Raw genomic sequence first — 23,303 nt, 5'->3', positions numbered from 1 at the left:
TCTAATTGGTCATGACAGTTCAGTTTTGATTTTGATTTAGACCACACTAGTATGATCAGTCATATCATTGTCTTGTTTGGTCTTCATCCTATATGGTACCCTATCAGATTAATCATGACAGTTTAGTTTCATTTTCACTGTAGAGCGGACTTGCATGACTGATCACGTCATGGTCCTATCTTGTCTTCATCATAGACCACACATTGTCTTATCGATCTTGACAATTTAGTACCATATTCTACAAAGATCAAACTTTTTCAATCTGCCACGTTGTTGTCTTTTCTGCTTTTCATGATAGACCGTATGTTGTCCAATTAATCATAACAGTTCAATCCCAATTTCGACATAGATCACATTTGTATAATTAGTCATGTCGCTATCCTATCTAGTTTTCATCATAGACCGTACCCAATCGAATCTATCATATCAATTTAGTTTTGTTTTCGGCTTAGAGTATACTTATACGATTGGTCACGTCATTGTCCTGTCTCTTCTTCAACATAGACTGCACACTGTCTGATCGGTCTTAACCATTCAGTAGCGCATTCTATGGATATCAAACATGTACGATTAGTCAAGTCATTATTGTGTTTGTTTTTCGTGATAGATTGCATCTTGTCCAATTAGTCATGACAATTCAGTTTTGATTTCTATGTAAATCATGCTTGTGCAATTAGTGACATCATTATCCTCTTTGGTCTTCATCATAGACCATACCCTGTCAGATTAGTCATGATAGTTCAATTTCTTTTTCGGCGTAGACCGGACCCATATGATTGACCACGTCTTTGTCCCGTCTTATCTTTGTCATAGACTGCATATTGTCTTATCAGTCTTTACAATTTAGTATTATATTATGGGGAGATCACACCTCTACAATCGGTCGCATCGTTGTCTTATCTGCTTTTCATGATAGACTACATCCTGTCAGATTGGTCAAGATAGTTCAATTCCGATTTTGGCATAGACCACACTTGTATGATTAATCATGTCGTTGTCTTATCTGGTCTTCATCATAGACCGTACCCTATCGGATTGATCATAACGATTCACTTTCGTGTGCAGCGTAGAGTAGACCTGTATGATTGGTCACATTGTTGTCCATGTGTCATCTTTGTCATAGACTGCACACTATTCGATCTGTCTTGACAGTTTAGAATCATATTCTACAGAGATCACACTTGTATGATCAGTCCCATCATTATCCTGTTTGCTTTTCATTATAAATCGCATCCTTTCTGATCAATCATGAGAGTTTAGTTCTGATTTCTGCGTAGACCACACCTGTATGATCAGTTGTTTCGTTGTCCTATATTGTCTTTGTCATAAACCATACCCTGTTGGATAGGTTAAGACAATTCAGTTTCATTTTCAATGTAGACCAGATCTGTACAATTGGTCTTGTTGTTATCCTGTCAATTCTTCATCATAAACTACACATTGTTTGATCAATCTTGATAGTTTATTATCATGTTCTATGGAGATCACACTTATATGATTGGTGATGTCATTGTCTTGTCTACTTTTTGTGATAGATCGCATCTTATCTGATCGATCATAATTATTAAGTTCTGGTTCCAGTGTAGACCGCACTTATACAATCAGCCATGTTGTTGTCTTGTCTGGTCTTCATCGTAAATTGTACCCTATCAGATTGGTCATGATAGTTCACTTTCCTTTTTGGCTTAAAGGGGACTTGTACCACTGGTCACATTGTTGTCTAAGTCTTATCTTTGTCATAGACCGCACACTGTCTGATCGATCATAACAGTTCAATATCGTATTCTATGGAGATCAAACCTATACGATGGGTCATGTTGTTGTCTGATTACTACTCAAAAAGTGCTATTTGATAGCTTGTTATTAACTCTTTTAAACACTTTTGAGTAGTAGTTATTACCTTTTAACTCAATTAACATATTAAGGACCTTTGCAATCATTTCTAATCAAATTGTGTAAGTTTTGGTGTTTTTGATAGTAATTTGATTACCAAAGCAATCCAAGATTGAGGAGAGTTCTTTGGAATCCATGGCAAAGCAATGGGAAGCTCAGTAACATGAAGAACAAAAGCTTTGAAGCTTTATAATCCTTTGCTATAAGCAAATCATTAATGCAAGGAGGGAAAGCAAAGAGAGAAATCTAACATGAAGCATTCAAGAGGATAGCAACTGTCAGCCACTTTTGGAGTACTTCCTGGAGCTCAATTTATGTATACTATATGTCGTTTCGAAGCTTGGGAAGTCAGCAATCCAACGCTTCAAACGATGTGCGATTCAGAGTTGAATTGAAGGAGTTAGAGCCATTGGAAATCGATCACACCAAGTTGAAGGCTAATTTCGCGGGCTACGAAATAAGCCTTTGGCTGCAAAATCACAAGAGGATGGCTGCGAAATCAGCCTTTGGCTGTGAAATGGTATCCTTCAGGTTGTGAAATTTCGCAGCCATCTTGCACGCCTGCGAAATTCTCCTGAGTGCTTCCCGATATTTGCGACCGACATTTTTAGATTTTTTGCTCTAGATATTTGATGTCTAAATCCCCATTCTCTCCTTGTAATCCACCTATCATAGGATTCCTTAGTTATTAAGCAAGAACAAAGGGTAAATAACCTCATATATATTGTTTGTAATTTCCATTACAGTGAGAGGTCGGGGAGCTTGTTCTCAGACACAACTTTTGTATAGTTTTGAAAGGAAGTAAAATACAAAGCTTTGCTCTGCCTTACCTACTTCTTTTGATTGTATTTATATTTTTCTTACTAGCCAAACAAGCTCTTAGGATGTTTCCTCAGAGAATGAGTGGCTAGACTTTTAGTTCCTTGGAGCTAAGGTAGCCGAGTAAGGCCCCAAATGCAAGAATTGGTAGTTCTGTTGTTTCAACTGTTAATAAAGAGAAAGTGTGACCCAAGAATGATTTCTATGTTTTTAGTTAACTTAAAACGCCTTCAATTCACTTGGGCCAACACTTGGTAAGGCGAGTGATCTTCGTCCATGGAGATGCATTAGTTTATCTCTTGTGAGCCTTTGAGAGGTGACTTGAAGGTAGGATTTTCTAGAATTGCCAACACTTGGTAAGCTTTTGAACTCTAAGGAGACATCCATTAGTTATCTCTTGCGAGCTTGAGAAGGGAAGTCCAAGGTTAATGATCACCTTGAATGGGAAATGCTAGGTGAGAGGCACGAGCCATTGCAAGTTGCATCAGTGAGAGGGAATTAGTGCTTAAATCTATTAAAGGGAAACATCTATACAACACCGGTTAGAGAATTAACTATATGTTAATTCTCTAATGCGAGGAAAAGATTCAAGTGACCGGAGCTTTATTTTTGCATGAGGAGACTCCCCAGTGAACCTAAAACTCCAAGGAACGCTTTTCTTCATAAGTAATTCCCATTACTTTCTTTTTAGTTAGATTAAAACAAATCCTTTTTCAATCAAAGTTTATGTTTTCTTCTTAAGCTAACCTTGAAATGAAAGAGCACCAATTCAACTTTGAATTGGTATCAATTGTAAGTTGAAAACCCTTCCCAGTGAACGATCCTAGAGCCACTTTGCTATATTAGCTAAGGCTATCCTAGTGCATGGTGATATAGGTTATAAATTTTGTTGATTACTCCCGTTTGAGGACCAAACTCATGATACAGCAATTGGGAACGAATCAAATGGTGTCGTTGCCGGGGAAGGTGCCAACTTCACAGTGATATTATTTCATATTACTTGTGATTTTCATCACAAGTTTGATGATTTTTCTTTCATTTTACTAACTCTTTTAATTGTTTCTTTTACTTGTCCATATTCTAACATATCTTTTAATTTAGTTTTAGTTAATCTAAGTCTTTTTGTAGTCTTGTTTTCTTTTGTTTTTGTTTTTGTTACAGTTGATACTAGTTGTGTATGCCAAATTGGATACGAGATAGTGGAGGAAGGCATGTTAAACATGAAACACCTCATAACAAGGAATTGGAATTGAGCTTGAATATCATGGAAACTACACCTGAAGATCAACATGGTCACCATGGTCATCAGGACAATCCTAATGAATTCAGATCAATGAGGGACCGCATGCATCAACCTCATATGAGTGCATCATCATGTATAGTGCCCCTTACAGAGTAGCTAGTGATCAGACCACATATTGTTCCACTTCTACCAACTTTCCATGGGATGGAAAGTGAGAATCCCTATGCACATATCAAGGAATTTGAAGATGTTTGTAATACATTCCAAGAGGGAGGAGCTTCAATCGACTTGATGAGGCTTAAGCTATTTCCTTTTACTTTAAAGGATAAGGCTAAGATTTGGCTTAATTCTTTAAGGCCAAGGAGTATCCGTACTTGGACTAATTTACAAGCTGAATTCCTTAAGAAGTTCTTTCCTACTCATAGAACAAATGGCTTGAAAAGGCAAATTTCAAACTTCTCAACTAAAGAGAATAAGAAATTCTATGAGTGTTGGGAAAGATACATGGAAGCCATCAATGCTCGTCTTCACCATGGTTTTGATACATGGTTGTTGGTGAGTTATTTCTATGATGGGATGTCTTCCTCAATGAAGCAACTCCTCGAGAAAATGTGTGGGGGAGATTTCATGAGTAAGAATCCGGAGGATGTTATGGATTTCTTGAGTTATGTGGCTGAAGGTTCAAGGGGATCGAATGAACCAAACAAGGGAGAAGTGGGGAAGATGAAGTCTCAACGGAATCCTTTCAATGCTAAGGCTGGGATGTACACCTTGAATGAAGATGTTGATATGAAAGCAAAATTTGCAGCTATGACAAGAAGATTGGAGGAGCTAGAACTAAAAAAGATACATGAAGTGCAAGCTGTTGCTGAAACACCAGTGCAAGTAAAGTCATGTTCTATTTGTCAATCTTATGAACACTTGGTGGAGGAATGCCCTACAATTCCAGTTGCTAGAGAAATATTTGGAGATCAAGCAAATGTCATTGGACAATTCAAGCCCAATAGCAATGCTTCGTATGGAAACACTTACAACTCAAGTTGGAGGAACCATCGAAATTTTTCATGGAAGCCAAGAGCACCTCAATACCAACAGCCGGCTCAAACATCTCCACAAGTTTCAAGTCTTGAACAAGCAATAGTGAATCTCAGCAAGGTTGTGGGAGATTTTGTTGGAGACCAAAAATCCATCACTGCTCAACTTAGTCAAAGAATTGACAGTGTAGAGAATACATTGAATAAAAGGATGGATGAGATGCAAAATGACTTATCTCAAAAGATAGATAATCTCCAATACTCAATCTCAAGGCTCACTAATTTGAACACAATGCAAGAGAAGGGTAGATTTCCTTCTCAACCTCACCAAAACCCCAAGGGTATCCATGAAGTGGAAACTTATGAGGGAGAATCTTCACAGGTGAGAGATGTCAAAGCCTTGATCACTCTAAGGAGTGGTAAAAAGGTTGAGTTGCCAACACCCAAGCCACATGTTAAAGAGGAAGAAGAAGAAGAGACAAAGAAGAGGGAGGAAATCAAAGGAAAGAAGAAAGATATCAGTGAAGGGAAAAAAGACCATGATTCAACAATGAATGCAAATCTGGAGAAAGAGCTTATTGATTCGTGCCCAATTGGTGTCTTAGCTGATTCATGTCTAGCTAGTGCTCCTTGATTGAGGGAGTAATCAACAAAATTTATAACCTATTACACCATGAACTAGGGTAGCAAAGACAAAGCTACTATAGCATAATGGCTCTAGGATCGTTCATTGGGATGGGTTTTCACTTCACAAATGATATTAATTCAAAGTTGAATTGGTGCCTTTTCATTCAAGGTTAGCTTTAAAAGAAAACATAAACTTGAGTTGGAAAAGGTTTGGTTTTAAACTAACCACAAATAGTAACTGATTTTACTTACAAAGAAAAGTGTTTCCTGGAGTTCAAATCACTAGGCTCAGGTTCCTCATACAAAAAGGAGAGTTCCGGTCACTTGTTTCTTTTCCTCGCATTAGAGAATTAACATATAGTTCCTTCTCCAACCGGTGTTGTACAGATGCTTCCCATTAATGGGTTCAAACACTAAATCCCTCTCACTGATACACCTTGCAATGGCTCGTGCCTCTCACTTAGCACTTGCCATTTAAGATGATCTTTAACCTTGGATTACCCGTCAAAAGCTCGCAAGAGATAAACTAGTGCATCTCCATGGACAGAGATCACTTGCCTTACCAAGTGTTAGCCCAGGTGATTTAAAGGTGTTTTAAGTTAACTAAAAAGATAAAAACCATTAACGGGTCACACTTTCTCTTCATTAAAAACTAAAACAACAAAACTTCCAATTTATGCATGTGGAAACTTACCCGGCTTTCTTCACTCCAAGAGACAAAGAGCTTAGCCTCTCATCCTATGAGGAAAAATCCTCAGATTTTGGTTGGCTAGAAATAAAAAGTAAATAATATACAATACAATCAAAACGAGAAGGTAAGGCAGAGCAAAGGCTTTGTATTTTACTTCCTTGCAAAACTGTACAAAGGATGCGTCGTCCTCCTTCCTTCCTCCCGAGAACAGGCTCCCGAGAGCTATTTATATGAAAATTACAATAATCATAATTATATGGTTATTCACCCTTTTTCCAAACTTAATAACTAAGGAATCCTATAATTGGTGGGTTACAAGGAGAAAATGGGGATTTAGACATCAAAAATCTGAAGCAAAATATCCAAAAGTGTCGGTCGCAAATATCGGGAAACTTTAGGAGAAATTTCGTTGCACTGTGCAAAATGGCTGCAAAATCATTTCGCAGCAAAAGGGTGATTTCGTCGCCGTGCAAAATTCTTCCTTCAATTTGGAGTGATCGGCTTGTAATGGCTGTAACTCCTTCATTTTAACTCCAAATTGCACACCGTTTGAAGCATTGGATTGTTGACTTCCTGAGATTCGAAACGACATATAGTATGCATAAATTAGACTCCAGGAAGTACTCCAAAAGTGGCTGACATGACTGTCATCAAGAATGCTTCATGGCAGATTTCTCTTTGCTTCCCCTCCTTGCATTCCGGATTTGCTTATGGCAAAGGACTTCAAAGCTTCTGTTCTTCATGTTTCTAAGCTTTCCATTGCTTTGCCATGGATTCCAAATAACTGTCCTCAATCTCAGATTGCTTTGGTGATCAAAAAGCTATCAAAACACCAAAACTTAACACAATTTGATTAGAATTGATTGCAAGGGTCCTTAACATGCCAATTGAGTTAAAAGGTAATAACTACTACTCAAAAGTGTTTAAAAGAGTTAATTACAAGCTATGAAATAGCACTTTTTGAGTAGTAATCACTTATTAAGGAATAAATGATGAAGAAACACATCTCTCCACCTTTTCCTCAAGCTTTGCATGGGAAAAAGGGGATTAGAAACGCATCAGAAATCCTTGAAGTATTGAGACAAGTGAAATTAAATATTCCATTGCTAGATATGATTAAACAAGTTCCAACACATGCAAAATTCCTAAAGGACTTGTGTACTATCAAAAGAGGGTTGAATATGAACAAGAAAGCCTTCTTGACTGAGCAAGTAAGTGCTATCATACAATGCAAGTCTCCTTTGAAGTACAAAGATCCAAGATGTCCTACCATTTCAGTCATGATTGGGGGAAAGGTAGTGGAGAAAGCTTTGTTAGACTTGGGAGCAACTGTGAATTTGCTACCATACTCTGTCTACAAGCAATTGGGACTTGGTGAATTGAAGCCAACATCAATCACTCTATCTTTAGCTGATAGATCAGTGAAAATTCCAAGAGGGATAATTGAAGATGTCTTAGTTCAAGTTGATAATTTTTACTATCCAGTATATTTTGTTGTTCTTGATATGGACCCCTTTGTTAAGGAATCTAATTATGTTCCTATCATCCTTGGAAGGCCATTCCTTACTACCTCAAATGCAATCATCAATTCTAGGAATGGACTTATGCAACTCACAAGTGTCAACAATATCTTTTATTTGTCCAAAAAGCTAATCACTCCAGAAGAAGAAGAAGGTCCAAAAGAGGTATGCATTATTGACACTCTAGTGGAGGAGCACTATGATCAGAATATGCAAGACAAGTTGAATGAAAGTCTTGGGGATCTTGAAGAAGGGTTGTCTGAACCCTCTGATGTGGGTGCTACTCTACAAGGTTGGATTAGGAGATAAGAGATCCTACCTTTGTTCAATAAAGAGGAGGCACAAGAAGCTGCTAAGGAAGAGATGCCAAAGCTCAATTTGAAACCTCTGCCCATGGAGTTGAAATACACGTACCTAGAAGAAAATAAACAATGCCCTGTTGTTATTTCTTCATCTCTTACTACTCATCAGGAGATTTCTCTACTTGAAGTTCTTAAGAGGTGTAAGAAAGCAATAGGATGGCAAATATCTGACTTGAAAGGCATCAATCCTTTGGTTTGTACACATCATATATATATGGAAGAAGAAGCTAAACCAATTCGTCAACCTCAAAGAAGATTGAATCCTCATTTGCAAGAGGTGGTGCGAGCTGAGGTGCTGAAGCTAGCAGGTATTATTTATCCCATATCTGACAGGCCTTGGGTGAGTCCTACTCAAGTGGTACCAAAGAAGTCAGGGATTACTGTGGTTCAAAATGAAAAGGGAGAAGAAATTGCCACACGCCTCACTTCAGGTGGGAGGGTGTGTATTGATTATAGGAAATTGAATGCCATGATAAGGAAAGATCATTTTCCACTGCCATTTATTGATCAAGTGTTGGAGAGAGTCTCTGGCCATCCTTTCTACTGTTTCTTGGACGGGTACTCAGGGTATTTTCAAATTGAAATTGATGTTGAAGATCAGGAGAAGACCACTTTCACATGTCCATTTGGAACATACACCTACAGAAGAATGCTTTTTGGTTTATGCAATGCACCTGTAACATTCCAAAGATGTATGCTTACTATCTTCAATGATATGGTGGAGCGAATTATGGAGGTTTTCATGGATGATATCAGTATATATGGAGGTACATTTGAAGAATGTTTAGTCAACTTGGAAGCGGTTCTTAACAGATGCATTGAAAAGGACTTGGTGCTCAACTGGGAGAAATGCCACTTTATGGTACATCAAGGAATTTTCCTTGGCCATATCATCTCCAAGAAAGGCATTGAAGTTGATAAAGCAAAGGTGGAACTTATTGTCAAATTGCCATCCCCAACAACTGTAAAAGGAGTAAGGCAATTCCTTGGCCATGCAAGGTTCTACAAGAGATTTATAAAAGACTTCTCTAAGCTTTCAAAGCCTCTTTGTGAACTTTTAGCTAAGGATGCTAAGTTTATATGGGATGAAAGATGTCAAAAATTTTTTGATCAATTGAAGCAATTCTTGATAACTGCTCCAATAGTGAGGGTTCCCAACTAGCAACTACCCTTTGAAGTAATGTGTGATGCCAGTGACTTTGCTATAGGAGTTGTGCTTGACCAAAGAGAAGATGGGAAGCCCTATGTGATCTACTATGCAAGCAAGACATTGAACGAAGCTCAAAGGAACTACACAACTACAGAGAAAGAATTGTTAGCTGTGGTGTTTGCCTTAGACAAGTTTCGTGCTTATCTAGTAGGGTCTTTCATCATTGTTTTCACTGACCATTCAGCCTTGAAGTATTTATTGACGAAGCAAGATGCAAAAGCAAGGTTGATTAGATGGATTCTTTTATTACAAGAGTTCGATCTCCAAATCGGAGACAAGAAAGGAGTGGAGAGTGTGGTAGTTGACCACCTTTCAAGGTTGGCTATAGCACACAATTCTCATGTCTTACCTATTAATGATGACTTTCCTGAGGAATCACTCATGTTGCTAGAGAAAACTCCTTGGTATGCTCATATTGCTAACTATTTGGTTACTGGTGAAGTTCCAAGTGAGTGGAAAGCACAATACAGGAAGCACTTCTTTGCAAAGATTCATGCTTATTATTGGGAAGAGCCTTTTCTTTTCAAGTATTGTGTAGACTCTTTGATGTTTGGGGTATTGACTTCATGGGACCTTTCCCAATGTCTTTTAGTAACTCTTATATCTTGGTGGGGGTGGACTATATTTCTAAATGGGTTGAGGCAATCCCCTGTAAACACAATGATCACAGGGTGGTTCTTAAGTTTCTTAAGGAGAACATCTTCTCAAGATTTGGGGTGCCTAAGGCCATAATCAGTGATGGAGGTACTCATTTTTGCAACAGACCTTTTGAAACCCTATTAGCCAAGTATGGAGTGAAGCATAAGGTAGCTACACCTTATCACCCTCAGACTTCCGGACAAATTGAGCTATCAAACAGGGAAATCAAGAACATATTGATGAAGGTGGTGATTACGAGCAGAAAAGATTGGTCTATTAAGCTTCATGATTCGCTATGGGCATATAGAACAACTTACAAGACTATTCTTGGCATGTCTCCCTCTCGCCTAGTATATGACAAAGCATGCTATCTCCCTGTGGAAGTTGAACATAAGGCTTGGTGGGTAATCAAGAGGTTAAAGATGGACTTGATAAGAGCCAGGGCAAAGAGGTGCTTAGACCTTAATGAGATGGAGAAATTAAGAAATGATACTTACATCAATTCCAAAGTTGCAAAACAGAGGATGAAGAGGTGGCATGATCAATTAATCTTCAACAAAGAATTCCGGAAAGGACAAAGAGTCTTACTTTATGATTCAAGGCTCCATATCTTTCCTGGGAAGCTCAAGTCAAGGTGGATAGGCCCTTTAATTATTCACCAAGTACATCTCAATGGAGTGGTGGAATTACTGAATTCCAATAGCACTGACACTTTTAAAGTCAATGGTCATCGTCTCAAGCCATTCATTGAGCCATTCAAGCAAGAAAATGAGAAAATCAACCTCCTTGAGCCACAAAAAGCTTAATCAGAAAAGGGTTAGATGGACTTGGTTTCACCAAAGTCCATATTTTTTGTTTAATTGTGTTAACTTATAAGATTTATAAATTGTTTTGATTTTAATTTTGGTCTTAAATTATCTTATTTATATGTAACTTTATCTTTTTGAATGATCAAAATCAGGAGGAATTGCAAAGAAATTGAAAGAAGGTATCTAGGAATCAAGAGGAGCTCAAAAGCAAGGAAAATCCATGGTCTGCGAAATTTCACAGCTTAAAAAGGGCCCCTACGAAAATGGCCCTTGGCTATGAAATAATTTTGCAGCCCCCAGCTAGCCGCTACAAAAACGCCCATTTTGTAGCCTCATACCCCCCTCTACGAAAATTTTCGCAGCTGTGAAACACCCCTTTGGCACACGAGTGCCATTTCACAGACCCCCCCCCCCCCTTTCTCATTTCGCAGCTGCAAAATGCTTGCGAAATCCTCCACACCTAAAAATTCCCATTTTCGTAGCCGAACCCCCATTTCGCAGGTGGTTTCGCAGCTGCGAAACCACCCCTTGGCACATGAGTGCCATTTCGCAGCCCTCCACCCCTATTTCACAGCTGAAAAATGGGTTGCGAAATGGCTACGAAAATGTCCCTCCTCTGCGAAATCTGTCTCCTGCTGTGAAATTACCCATCTGCTGCGAAAATGAAAAGCGTCCCTTGGCATCCTTTTTAAACATTATAAATTCTCTATTTCATTTTTTAACCGGTCATTTGAACTTCAAATAGGTGCCAAGAGGAGCCAAACCAGAGCAACTCTCTGTCTAACCCCTCCACCTGAGCCAAGCCGCGCGCACCTCTGGTCGCCTTCTCTGAGACAGCCATGGCTAGAACCCGAGGAGTTAAGTCCTCATCCCCATCATCTCACCTAAGAATCCCAAGAGAGACCCCTATCCATGTTGCCACACCCGAGCCTCCGTGGCCACCAATCGTCTCACCTCTGATTGAGGACGCACCCATGAGTCCTCCTGTGAGGCGCTATCAGACACAGAGGTCACTCACCATGGCCGAAGCCAGCTCTTCCCAAGCCCAAAAGTCGGGTAGCGGTCCCTTAAAGAAGAAAGCCAAGGTATCAGAGCCAATTGATTTAACAGAGCTATCTTCAGAGCCTGAATCAGAGCCTCGCCCATCTTAATCACCTATCCAAAAGCATCAACTGTCTCAGCCACCAACCAACGAGTCTCAGATTCCCTCAAGCATGACTCCTGAGGTAGTTATCAAACGTCTCATGGTTACTCAACCACCAATTGAGGGTAATTTGAATTGCAGGGCAAGGCCATTCCACTCCGAGCTCTATTTTGACACAACCACTTTCAGACTTCAGCCTGAGCTTAAGGATTCCTTCCATCTACTACAAAGGTACCATATCGAGCACTTGTTGACTCCCAGGGATTTTTTCTATCCCCACGTGGCATTGGACTTCTATCAGTTCATGACTAAACACCAAGTCCGGGATCCTATAGTCATCCACTTCACCATAGACGGATGCCATGGTATTCTGGGAGCCCGACATATAGCAGAGGCACTCCGTATTCCTTATGAGCCAACACGTCCAGAGGATTTTCGAGTTTGGACTCATCCTACACAGAGCGACATAGTTCATATTCTGTCCAGAGGGGCATCCTCACGCCAGTATTCGTTGAGGAAGGAACTCCCTCCCAACATGTTCTTCATTGATGCACTCCTGCGCCATAACATCTTCCCACTTCAGCATTGGGTGCAGAGAAGAGGAGTTTTGCTGGAGGCATTGTTCAGGATATCTGAGGGATACTTCTTTGGCCCTTATCATCTCATCATGGCCGCTCTTCTGTACTTTGAAGAGAAGGTCTATAGGAAGAAGCTACTCCGAGCGGATGCTATTCCACTTCTCTTTCCCAGATTGTTATGCCAGATTTTGGAGCACTTGGGATACCCAGCAGAGTCTCAACTTGAGCGTAGACGCATTTGTCGAGAGATATTCACTCTCAAAAAATGGACGAGTATGACAGCCTATGGTGCAGACCAGGGAGCCCCAGTTGGACCAGAGCATCTAGACCAGCCAAAGGAGCTAGTTGAGACACCAACTAGGCACGCAATCAAATGGCGTTGTTGCTGGGGAACAGTGGCATTTGATTCATTCCCAATTGGTGCATCATGAGTTTGGTCCTCAAACGGGAGTAATTGATTACTACTCAAAAAGTGCTATTTGATAGCTTGTAATTAACTCTTTTAAACACTTTTGAGTAGTAGTTATTACCTTTTAACTCAATTGGCATGTTAAGGACCCTTGCAATCAATTCTAATCAATTTGTGTTAAGTTTTGGTGTTTTGATAGCTTTTTGATCACCAAAGCAATATGAGATTGAGGAGAGTTATTTGGAATCCATGGCAAAGCAATGGAAAGCTCAAAAACATGAAGAACCAAAGCTTTGAAGTCCTTTGCCATAAGCAAATCCGGAATGCAAGGAGGGGAAGTAAAGAGAATATCTGCCATGAAGCATTCTTGATGACAGTCATTTAAGCCACTTTTGGGGCACTTCCTGAAGTCCAATTTATACATGCTATATGTCGTTTCGAAGATCAGGAAGTCAACAATCCAATGCTTCAAACAGTTCACAAATCGGAGTTGAAATGAAGAAGTTAGAGCCATTGGAAGCAGATCACTCCAAGCTGAAAGCCAATTTCGCAGGGCTGCGAAATCAGCCTTTGGCTACGAAATGATTTTGCAGCCATCTTGTTTGTCTGCGAAATTTCGCAGCCATTTTGTGCGCCTGCGAAATTCTCCTGAAGCTTCCCGATAGTTGCAACCGACACTTTTGGATATTTTTCTTCAGATATTTTTGTATAAATTTTCATTCTTCTCCTTGTAACCCACCAATTATAGGATTCCTTAGTTATTAAGTTTGGAAAAGGGGTGAATAACCTCAGATATTTTTTTTTGTAATTTTTTTTATATATAGCTCTCGGGAGCTTGTTCTAAAAAAAATCATGTAATCCAACGGAATATATAGATAGATAAATATATAGAATATAAAGAGCCTTGCTCTATTTTTCCTTCTCTTTCATTTTCATTTCTTTTTATTTCTAGCCAACCAAACTCTGAGGATTTTTCCTCAGAGGATGAGAGCCTAGGCTCTTTGTCTCTTGGAGTGAAGAAAGCCGGGTAAGTTTCCGAATGCATAAATTGGAAGTTTTATTGTTTTAGTTTTTAATGAAGAGAAAGTGTGACCCGTTAATGGTTTTTATCTTTTTAGTTAACTTAAAACGCCTTTAAATCACCTGGGCTAACACTTGGTAAGACAAGTGATCTCCGTCCATGGAGATTCACTAGTTTATCTCTTGCGAGCCTTTGGGAGGTGGTTTGAAGGTAGGATTTTCTAGAATAGCCAACACTTGGTAAGCTTTTGGACTCCAAGGAGACATCCATTAGTTATCTCTTGTGAGCTTTTGACGGGTAATCCAAGGTTAAAGATCACCTTGAATGGCAAATGCTAGGTGAGAGGCACGAGCCATTGCAAGATGCATCAGTGAGAGGGATTTAGTGTTTGAACCCATTAATGGGAAGCATCTGTACAACACCGGTTAGAGAATTAACTATATGTTAATTCTCTAATGCGAGGAAAAGAAACAAGTGACCAGAACTCCCTTTTTGTATAAGGAATCTGAGCCTAGTGATCTGAAACTCCAAGAAACATTTTTCTTTGTAAGTAAAATCAGTTACTATTTTTGGTTAGTTTAAAACCAAACCTTTTTCATTCAAAAATCTTTATGTTTTCTTTTAAAGCTAACCTTGAAATGAAAAGGCACCAATTCAACTTTGAATTAATATCATTTGTGAAGTGAAAACCCATCCCAGTGAACGATCCTAGAGCCACTATACTATAGTAGCTTTTTCTTTGCTACCCTAGTATATGGTGTAATAGGTTATAAATTTTGTTGATTACTCCCTCAATCAAGGAGCACCAGTTGGACACGAATCAGCTGAGACACCAAGTGGGCACGAATCAGTAATCAACAAAATTTATAACCTATATCACCATGCACTAGGATAACCTTAGCTAATATAGCATAGTGGCTCTAGGATTGTTCACTGGGAAGGGTTTTCAACTTACAACTGATACCAATTCAAAGTTGAATTAGTGCTTTTTCATTTCAAGGTTAGCTTAAGAAGAAAACATAAACTTTGATTGAAAAAGGATTTGTTTTAAGGTAACTAAAAAGAAATGGGAATTACATATGAAGAAAAGCATTCCTTGGAGTTTTAGGTTCAATGGGGAGGCTTCTCATCCAAAACTAGAGCTTCGATCACTCGAATCTTTTCCTCGCATTAGAGAATTAACATATAGTTAATTCTATAACCGATGTTGTACAGATGTTTCCCTTGAATGGATTTTAGCACTAATTCCCTCTCACTGATGCAACTTGCAGTGGCTCGTGCCTCTCACCTAGCATTTGCCATTCAAGGTGATCATTAACCTTGGACTTCCTTTCTCAAGCTCGCAAGAGATAACTAATGGATGTCTCCTTAGAGTCCAAAAGCTTACCAAGTGTTGGCAATTCTAGAAAATCCTACCTTCAAGTCACCTCCCAAAGGCTCGCAAGAGATAAGCTAATGCATCTCCATGGACGTAGATCACTTGCCTTACCAAGTGTTGGCCCAGGTGAATTGAAGGCGTTTTAAGTTAACTAAAAACATAGAAATCATTAATGGGTCACACTTTCTCTTCATTAACAGCTGAAACAACATAACTACCAATTCTTGCATTCGGGGCCTTACCTAGCTACCTCAGCTCCAAGGAACTAAAAGCTTAGCCACTCATTCTCTGAGGAAACATCCTCAGAGCTTGTTTGGCTAGTAAGAAAAATATATATACAACCAAAATGAGTAGGTAAGGCAAAGCAAAGCTCTGTATTTTACTTCCTTTCAAAACTATACAAAAGTTGTGTCTGAGAACAAGCTCCCCGACATATCACTGTAATGGAAATTAAAAACAATATATATGAGGCTATTTACCCTTTGTTCTTGCTTAATAACTAAGGAATCCTATGATAGGTGGATTACAAGGAAAGAATGGGGATTTAGACATCAAATATCTAAAGCAAAAAATCTAAAAATGTCGGTCGCAAATATCAGGAAGCACTCATTAGAATTTCGCAGGCGTGCAAGATGGCTACGAAATTTCGCAACCTGAAGGACACCATTTCGCAGCCAAAGTCTGATTTCGCAGCCATCCTCTTGTGATTTCGCAGCCAAAGGCTGATTTCATAGCCCGCAAAATTGGCCTTCAGCTTGGTGTGATCGGTTTCCAATGGCTCTAACGCCTTCATTTCAACTCCGAATCGTGCACTGTTTGAAGCGTTCGATTTTTAACTTCCCGAGCTTCGAAACGACATATAGTATGTATAATTTGAGCTCCAGGAATTGCTCCAAAAGTGGAATTTATCCCAGTTGAGCACCAAGTCCTTTTCAATGCATCTGTTAAGAACCGCTTCCAAATTGACTAAGCATTCTTCAAATGTACCTCCATATATGGTGATATCATCCATGAAAACCTCCATAATTCACTCCACCATATCACTGAAGATACTAAGCATACATATTTGGAATGTTGCAGGTGCATTGCATAAACCAAAAGACATTCTTCTGTAGGCGTACGTTCCAAATAGACATGTGAAAGTGGTCTTCTCCTGATCTTCAACATCAATTTCAATTTGAAAATACCCTAAGTACCCATCCAAGAAACAATAGAAAGGATGGCCAGAGACTCTCTCCAATACTTGATCAATAAATGGCAGTGGAAAATGATATTTCCTTGTCATAGCATTCAATTTTCTATAATCAATACACACCCTCCAACCTGAAGTGAGGCGTGTAGCAATTTCTTCTCCATTTTCATTTTGAACCACAGTAATCCCTGACTTCTTTGGTACCACTTGAGTAGGACTCACCCAAGGGCTGTCAGATATGGGATAAATAATACCTGCTAGCTTCAGCACCTCAGCTCGCACCACCTCTTGCAAATGAGGATTCAATCTTCTTTGAGGTTGACGAATTGGTTTAGTTTCTTCCTCCATATATATATGATGTGTACAAACCAAAGGACTGATGCCTTTCAAGTCAGATATTTGCCATCCTATAGCTTTCTTACACCTCTTAAGAACTTCAAGTAGAGAAATCTCCTGATGAGTAGTAAGAGATGAAGAAATAACAACAGGGCATTGTTTATTTTCTTCTAGGTACGTGTATTTCAACTCCATGGGCAGAGGCTTCAAATTGAGCTTTGGGATCTCTTCCTTAGCAGCTTCTTGTGCTTCCTCTTTATTGAACAAAGGTAGGATCTCTTATCTCCTCCTCCCACCTTGTAGAGTAGCAACCACATCAGAGGGTTCAGACAACCCTTCTTCAAGATCCCCAAGACTTTCATTCAACTTGTCTTGCATATTCTGATCACAGTGCTCCTCCACTAGAGTGTCAATAATGCATACCTCTTCTGGACCTTCTTCTTCTTCTGGAGTGATTAGCTTTTTGGACATATAAAAGATATTGAGCTCAAGTGTCATGTTACCAAAAGTGAGTTGCATAAGTCCATTCCTAGAATTGATGATTGCATTTGAGGTAGCAAGGAATGGCCTTCCAAGAATGATAGGAACATAATTAGATTCCTTAAAAAAGGGGTGCGTATCAAGAACAACAAAATCTACTGGATAGTAGAAATTATCAACTTGAACTAAGACATCTTCAATTATTCCCCCTTGGAATTTTCACTGATCTATCAGCTAAAGATAGTGTAGACAAAGTATGGTAGCAAATTCACACTTGCTCCCAAGTCTAACAAAGTTTTTTCCACTACCTTTCCTCCAATCATGACTGAAATGGTAGGACATCCCTGATCTTTGTACTTCAAATGAGACTTGCATTGTATGATAGCACACACTTGCTCAGTCAAGAAGGCTTTCTTATTCACATTCAACCCTCTTTTGATAGTACACAAGTCCTTTAGGAATTTTGCATATGTTGGAACTTGTTTAATCATATCCAGCAATGGAATATTTACTTTCACTTGTCTCAATACTTCAAGGATTTCTGATGCATTTCTAATCCCCTTTTTCCTATGCAAACTTGAGGAAAAGGTGGAGAGATGTGTTTCTTCATCATTTCTTCCTTAATAAGCTCTTTCTTCGGATTTGCATTCACTGTTGAATCATGGTCTTCTTTGCCTTCACTGATATCTTTCTTCTTTCCTTTGATTTCCTCCCTCTTCTTTGTCTCTTTTTCTTCTTCCTCTTCAACATGTGGCTTGGGTGTTGGCAACTCAACCTTTTTACCACTCCTTAGAGTGATCAAGGCTTTGACATCTTTCACTTGTGAAGATTCGCCCTCATGAGTTTCCACTTCATGGATACTCTTGGGGTTTTGGTGAGGTTGAGAAGGAAATCTACCCTTCTCTTGCACTGTGTTCAAATTAGTGAGCCTTGAGATTGAGTATTGGAGATTATCTATCTCCTGAGATAAGTCATTTTGCATCCCATCTATCCTCTTATTCAATGTATTCTCTACACTGTCAATTCTTTGACTAAGTTGAGCATTGATGGATTTTTGGTCTCCAATAAAATCTCCCACAACCTTGCTAAGATTCACTATTGCTTGTTCAAGGCTTGAAACTTGTTGAGATGGTTGATTCGGCTGTTGGTATTGAGGTGCTCTTGGCTTCCATGAAAAATTTGGATGGTTCCTCCAACTTGAGTTGTAAGTGTTTCCATACGAAGCATTTTTATTGGGCTTGAATTGTCCAATGACATTTGCTTGATCTCCAAACATTTCTCTAGCAACTGGAATTGTAGGGCATTCCTCCACCAAGTGTTCATAAGATTGACAAATAGAACATGGTTTTACTTGCACTGGTGTTTCAGCAACGGCTTGCACTTCATGTATCTTTTTCAGTTCTAGCTCCTCCAATCTTCTTGTCATAGCTGCAAATTTTGCTTTCATATCAACATCTTCATTCAAGGTGTACATCCCAACCTTAGCATTGAAAGCATTCGGTTGAGACTTCATCTTCTCCATTTCTCCTTTGTTCGGTTCATCCCATCCCCTTGAGACTTCAACCACATAACTCAAGAAATCCATAGCTTCCTCTGGATTCTTACTCATGAAATCTCCCCCACACATTGTCTCGAGGAGTTGCTTCATTGAGGAAGACATCCCATCATAGAAATAACTCACCAACAGCCATGTATCAAAACCATGGTGAGGACAAGCATTGATGGCTTCCATGTATCTTTCCCAACACTCATAGAATTTCTCATTCTTTTTAGCTGAGAAGTTTGAAATTTTCCTTTTCAAGCCATTTGTTATGTGAGTAGGAAAAAAATTCTTGAAGAATTCAGCTTGTAAATCAGTCCAAGTACGCATACTCCTTGGCCTTAAAGAATTAAGCCAAATCTTTGCCTTATCCTTTAAAGTAAAAGGAAATAGATTAAGCCTCATGAAGTCGATTGAAGCTCCTCCCTCTTGGAATGTATTACAAACATCTTCAAATTCCTTGATATGTGCATAGGGATTCTCACTTTCCATCCCATGAAAAGTTTGTAGAAGTGGAACAATATGTGGTCTGATCACTAGCTGCTCTATAGGGGGCACTATACATGATGGTGCACTCATACGAGGTGGATGCATGTGGTCCCTCATTGATCTAAATTCATTGGGATTGTCCTGATGACCATGGTGACTATGCTGATCTTCAGGTGTAGTTTCCATGATATTCAAGCTCAATTCCAATTCCTTGTTATGAGATGTTTCACGTTTAACAAGCCTTCCTCCACTATCTCGTATCTAATTTGGCATACACAACTAGTATCAACTGTAACAAAAACAAAAAGAAAACAAAACAAAACTACAAAAAGACTTAGATTAACTAAAACTAAATTAAAAGATACCAACTGACATGAGAGCACCAGCCCATGTAGCCCTTGTAGTGGCCTCTCCAGAGCCTAGTCCTGAGGTTGCACCCTCTGCTCCTCAGGCCACACCATGCACTCCTCCTGTTATTCCACCCATATCAAAGCCATCTCCTTCATCTGAGCCAAGGATTGCTATACCCATTATTGAGTATAGAGGCCTATGCCACACCTTCTAGGCATTGGCCACTTCTCAGAGCATCCTCACTCAATAGATCACAGCTTTTAGTGCTCATCAGGAGCAGATTATCGGCACTTAGACCGAGTACACTGCCATCCTGAGGTAGATTCAGCACCATTTGGGTATTATATCACCTCTTGAGCACCCCATTCCTATCCCACCAGAGCCATCACAGGCCCCTCCTTTCGTACATCAGACTATGCCTCCTGAGGAGCCAACTACAGGAGAGGCAGAGGGAACTTAGCCATCATCTCCACGTCATCCTCCAGCCACCATCTGATCATTTGCATAGTTTCCTTTATATATTTTGTTTATGTATTTCCCTTATGTTTTCCCTAGTTTAGTAGCACTTATAATCCCATGCTTTTGATATATTATATATTGGGATTAGTTGTATTACTTGTTCTCTTTTTGTACTTTCATGAAATGAAGTAATACAAATCTACCAATTTGAGTACTCTTAGCATTATTTTATCCTAATTCCTCTACTCATATCTTTTATTGTTTTTGAAACATGTGGTTTCTCCAATCAATACTCGAAATTTATATCACTCAGGAGGTACCACTTCCTTCCTATAATCTCAATCGCTCATGCCACATTGAGGACAATGTTCAGCTTGGTTGAGGGGAGAGTTGAGGAAGGAAGTTTTTGTTATTTATACTAAGTTATTTTGGTAATTTAGTTGATTTTTTTTTAATTCTAAAATTTTTTAAAGTTTTTTATTCTACTCTCCATGGTTATTAAGGAAAAATTTTCAAATTGAAATGGGAGAAATTTAGAGTTTGTATTATGCTTACTAAAGTTGATGTATTGCTGAAACTTCTATTGAATTCAAGCTTAGTTCTTCCACTTTAAGCTATTCACACACTGTGCACAATAGGTTCCGATTACAAGATGAGAAACTATTTCCCTCTTGACTTAGGAAAATTTAGACTTGGTACCTTTGACCTTATTTTAATAGTGTTGGGACACCTTATAAAATGCCAATGAGCCTTTGAAAAAGAAAAGAAAAGAAAGAGAAAAATGTTTGCTTACCTTGAAACCTGAGCAAGGTATGAGGGGTATATGGTGAAAATCTTTAAAACCTAGTGCCCTAAGCCTTCGTTGGTTGGGAGTCACTGACCTCAATGCTCGTTACAAGGGTGAATAGGTGAAGTTTAACATACTGTAGGTGCTTGGGTATTAAAATTCATTCTCAAAAGTCGAGGGTAAAATCCGAGGAGTTAGTGGTTGAAAGATCCTTAAAGCTTGATGCCCTAAACCTTAATTAGTTGGGTGTCATCGATGGACCCCCGTTACATGGACAATTTAGAAAAGAATACCCTTAAGCCTTGTACTCCTACAATGAAAAAAATTGTGAAACAAAAGGGTGCGTTCTTAGCCTATTAAATTTGGTCAGTTTGCTAAGTGTTGAAAAAGAACTAGGTTGGGGGGAGAGATTAGTTTAGCATACTATATTGGGAAACTATCAACTAACACTTAGATTTTTATGGAAGAGTAAGGTTTGGTCCTTTGGACGTGGAAATGATTTTAAAGCTTCAATTTGCATAATGTCTTCTCTTCATGAATTGTGATTAGCAAGATTTTTTATAACTTTTGTTGAAATTTGAGTTTATATTTCTTTAATGTTCCATTTGAGAGTTTGATCATCATGCCACTTAAAATTTTTTGGAAGTGATAAGCATGATCTTGTAAAGTATATTACTTTTTAGTTTACTTTTTCTCTCCTTTATTACTAAGGGACTAGCAATATGTTGGTTGGGGGGAGTGATTACTACTCAAAAAGTGTTATTTGATAGCTTGTAATTAACTCTTTTAAACAGTTTTGAGTAGTAGTTATTACCTTTTAACTCAATTAACATATTAAGGACCTTTGCAATAATTTTTAATCAAATTGTGTAAGTTTTGGTCTTTTTGATAGTAATTTGATTACCAAAGCAATCCAAGATTGAGGAGAGTTCTTTGGAATCCATGGCAAAGCAATGGGAAGCTCAGTAACATGAAGAACCAAAGCTTTGAAGCTTTATAGTCCTTTGCTATAAGCAAATCATGAATGCAAGGAGGGAAAGCAAAGAGAGAAATCTAACATGAAGCATTCAAGAGGACAGAAACTGTCAGCCACTTTTGGAGAACTTTCTGGAGCTCAATTTATGCATACTATATGTTGTTTCGAAGCTTGGGAAGTCAGCAATCCAACGCTTCAAACAGTGCACAATTCGGAGTTGAATTGAAGGAGTTAGAGCCATTGGAAGCCAATCACACCAAGCTAAAGGCCAATTTCGCGGGCTGCGAAATCAGCCTCTGGCTACGAAATCACAAGAGGATGGCTGCGAAATCAGCCTTTGGCTGCGAAATGGTGTCCTTCAGGTTACGAAATTTCGCAGCCATCTTGCACGCATGCGAAATTCTCCTGAGTGCTTCTTGATATTTTCGACCGACATTTTTAGATTTTTTGCTTTAGATATTTGATGTCTAAATCCCCATTCTCTCCTTGTAATCCACCTATCATAGGATTCCTTAGTTATTAAGCAAGAACAAAGGGTAAATAGCCTCATATATATTGTTTGTAATTTCCATTGCAATGAGAGGTCGGGAAGCTTGTTCTCAGACACAACTTTTGTATAGTTTTGAAAGGAAGTAAAATACAGAGCTTTGCTCTGCCTTACCTACTCGTTTTGATTGTATTTATATTTTTCTTACTAGCCAAACAAGCTCTGAGGATGTTTCCTTAGAGAATGAGTGGCTAGGCTTTTCGTTCCTTAGAGCTAAGGTAGTCGGGTAAGGCCCCAAATGCAAGAATTGGTAGTTTTGTTGTTTCAGTTGTTAATAAAGAGAATGTGTGACCCAATAATGATTTCTATGATTTTAGTTAACTTAAAACGCCTTCAATTCACCTGGGCTAACACTTGGTAAGGCAAGTGATCTCCGTCCATGGAGATGCACTAGTTTATCTCTTGCGAGCCTTTGGGAGGTGACTTGAAGGTAGGATTTTCTAGAATTGCCAACACTTAGTAAGCTTTTGGACTCTAAGGAGACATCCATTAGTTATCTCTTGTGAGCTTGAGAAGGGAAGTCCAAGGTTAATGATCACCTTGAATGGCAAATGCTAGGTAAGAGGCACGAGCCATTGCAAGTTGCATCAGTGAGAGTGAATTAGTGCTGAAATCCATTAAAGGGAAACATGTGTACAACACCGGTTAGAGAATTAACTATATGTTAATTCTCTAATGCGAGGAAAAGATTCAAGTGACTGGAGCTCTGTTTTTGCATGAGAAGCCTCCCCAGTGAACCTAAAACTCCAAGGAACGCTTTTCTTCATAA

Source organism: Vitis vinifera, chromosome 1, assembly GCF_030704535.1.
Source record: "Vitis vinifera cultivar Pinot Noir 40024 chromosome 1, ASM3070453v1".
NCBI classification, from domain to species: domain Eukaryota; kingdom Viridiplantae; phylum Streptophyta; class Magnoliopsida; order Vitales; family Vitaceae; genus Vitis; species Vitis vinifera.
Note: the sequence above shows the minus strand (reverse complement) of the source record.